The 3,182-nt window shown below is 51.4% G+C and overlaps 1 protein-coding gene across 6 annotated transcripts in view; it reads left to right on the plus strand.

Moving 5' to 3' along the window:
- Positions 1–436: 436 nt before the first annotated feature.
- Positions 437–3,182, plus strand: part of LOC123518577 (protein grainyhead-like) — a 494,700-nt gene continuing 491,954 nt past the window's right edge. For all 6 annotated transcript variants that reach the window (XM_045279450.1, XM_045279449.1, XM_045279454.1 and 3 more), the window contains exon 1: positions 437–624. The gene's annotated coding sequence lies outside the window, so the exon portion shown is untranslated. The remainder of the gene's footprint in view (positions 625–3,182) is intronic.

Here is a 3,182-nt window from a genome sequence, read left to right on the forward strand (position 1 = left end):
GCAGGGCGAAGAAGATGGTCACTGGGGGAGGCAAATGATCACGGCGTCGATTGATAAGGTGGTGGTGGTGGTGGTGGTGGTGGCGGCGGCTGGGGCTGGGCGGGTGGAGGTGGGTGGTTGCAATGCCCCTCTGGTCCTGATGCTTACTTTAAGTGCATTGAATTTTCTCTAGGCTACCTCGGCTCCTCCCTGCCTCAATCCTCGATATCTGTTCAGGACGGTTGCCAAATTTCGTGCGTTCATTAGTATTTCGGTCGCGCGTGAGTAAAGGTTCTGTATCGTTATTAAGGGAAAAGTTAATAAGAGGTATAAGAGTTTGTTGCAAATGGTTCTTAGGCAAGGGTAAGCTGGAGTGGTGGCTGGCGGTAGAGAAGGCAGCGGCCCGGGGGAGGGTGTGTGGCAGCAAGTTGGCAACCTAAGCGGCGGGGCGCGACGCGGCAGGCTGCCTCAGTCGGTGATAAGTTGTGGTAGGGAGAACTCGTAGCCCGCTCCTCTGTGTTGTTTATCTCTTTGAAGCCCTTTCCCAGAGGCTTCTTCTCCCTTCTGGGCGCGGATTGACTCTTCCCGTCGCCATCACCACGAGCCAAACTGGATTACACGACCAAACCCCATCCGCGGAGCACGGTGAGTGTCCCTCACTGGTCACATGCACCGCTCGCCTTCCTCCACCCTTATTGTGCGTGCATTCTGGCCGCATCCACACTGATAGGCTGGGTGTCAAGAGGGCCTTGGTGCTGCCAAGTCGACTAGCTTAGATCGTTGTCATTTTAATTGTTTTCTTTTTTCTTGTATCTTTCATGTTCGTCCGTTAACACACGCTGCGCAACGCCCAGTCTTGTTCCTCAAACAGCAAAAAAAAAAAAAAAATCTTTCGTTCACATGCAATGTTGCACACAGTAGGCCTGTCAACATGCATTTGATAATGCAGTTTTCATGAGTCTGTTAAGAATGTTATTAAAGAAAAACCCTTCATAATTCTAAAGATGCAAGGCAGCATTGAGAAGGGCGATCATGTTGTGTCGCGTACCAAGTCACCCCGGTGCTGAGGGCGTAAGGACCCTGTGCTGTTTTTGTTTTGAGATCAAGTCGAGTTGCTTGGTTTGTGTGGGATCTGATCTGACCGCAACTAAAAGGACGGTACAAGAATGGCAGAGAAGAGAGTCTCCCAGAGGAACAGTTCAGAGGAGAGTTGAACCTCAGTGTGTGGCAACGTAGATGAAGTGGAGCAAAACATTAGAGGAAAGACACATTAGGTGGGTGAGTTTTAAGATAAATTTGCGGAGGTAGGAATTGCTCAGCGCTCGGTGTACCTGCGCAATGGACGCTTTCATTATGTCAGAAACAGCAACCGAAGGACGCAGGTGGTGTGAGCGGCAGGTGAGTCGCACGTGTGAGTGGCCTGGTCAGGTGTGTGGCGGCGGCCGGGTGGGTCCAGGGGTCACCTGCATCGCGCCTCGCAACCCCGCCGATTATGGCACCCCACCCACCGCTCCTCACGCAACCCGGTGCACCCCTTCCCCTCCCCCCACTCGGCTGCTCCCACCACAATGCAGCCGCAGACCCCACCGGGCCGCGCTTGACCTCCGCCTCCAGCTTCGGACCCGCCAGCCGTCCCTGCAGCCTCGTGCCTTTTATGTATTTTATGACTTTGTAGCGTCAACCTGTGACATTATTATGTATTGTATTCCGCGCAGGTATTGCCTGTAGGTTTTAAGGATTAGCTTAATGGTGCATGTTGTCCTAATGAGGTGGTGTTCGTGATTTTTTTCTTAATCTTCATATGCAAGAAACGTGCCATCATGGACCTTTCGAAACAACACAAGTATTCCTCCGTTGGGCAGGCCGGTAAATATGGTGTAGGCTGAGGAGAGGCGTGCGCGGCGTGGCAATGGAGTTCTGTGGAGTGATGGAGGGAGGCCCAGCATGACGCCCCTTCCGGCAGTCCTCACTATTGGCTTCTTGCTCCAGCCGCCAATAGACTTTTGTCTTGTTGTCAGCGTTTGTTTTGAGCTCAATGCGTTTTATGACGGCTCCTCCCACACCCACCCCCGAAATCACCACCTTACTTCTCACTTCACACTTCATTTCAGTAGTCATCGTCCCCCCCAACCCCCAACCTTGTCAGCCTCCCCCGTGTTTTCCTAGCTAACCGCAACCCTCCCCATTCCCCCTCTCCAAACCAACCCCTTCTCTACTCCCCACGTCAGTTCTCCCTCTTTCCCCCTATTCCCTTCCCCCGTCTTCTCAATATAACACCCTTGTCCACGCTCCCTTCCACTACTGTCCCTTCTGTCCCCTTCTGTCCCAACTGTCTATATGAAGATTCCCAGCATTCCAACCCTTCTCACTTCTTTTCTCTCTCTCCTCTTCTTCCTCAACTTCCTTCTTCCTCCTTTCTTTCCCTTTTTTGTCATTCCTTTTGTCTCCAGTAAGTAGCTTCTTCCGTGCCCCCTTGAATCATCGTAGTAAGTGTCAGAATGTTGTAAGGCTAATCTCGTCTAACTCCTAGCTAGCCTTCCTTCTTTCATCCACCAACGCCACTCTTGCCCTTAACCCGCCACCTGAGTGGGCGTGGCCAAAACGAACCACCACCACCACCACCACCACCACCTCCTCCACCACGTTCTCGTCTGTGGCTCGCAGGCTGTTCGAGATGTGGATGATAATACAATATCCTACAGCTCCCATCACAGCGTTCCAAAGAGGAATGTGTGTGTGTGTGTGTGTGTGTGTGTGTGTGTGTGTGTGTGTGTGTGTGTGTGTGTGTGTGTAATTCACCCACACGTTAGACTCGTGATCACCAGCCATTACCTTCCCAGAGAGTCCCTGAGGCGTCTCTAGTTCGATGTATGGACAACGGTGAGACCTTTGAAACACGCGCAGTCCATCTTAGTGCTGAGAGAGCAGAAGGTGTACGACTACTAGTGAACATCTTTAACCAGTGCCGGGGGCAAACTGGAGCCTGCTAAGTGACAGGCAAGGACATTAAGAACGTCATTGTGTGTGTGTGTGTGTGTGTGTGTGTGTGTGTGTGTGTGTGTGTTTATGCTTATGTTTATGTAGTGTAAGTTGAGTAATGTATGAATTTTCACACACACACACACACACACACACACACACACACACACACACACATCTTTACGGTAGTCCCATTGTCTATGATCCTTATTTTCTTCTGATAT

Source organism: Portunus trituberculatus, chromosome 44 (genome assembly GCF_017591435.1).
Source record: "Portunus trituberculatus isolate SZX2019 chromosome 44, ASM1759143v1, whole genome shotgun sequence".
Classification (NCBI taxonomy): Eukaryota; Metazoa; Arthropoda; class Malacostraca; order Decapoda; family Portunidae; genus Portunus; species Portunus trituberculatus.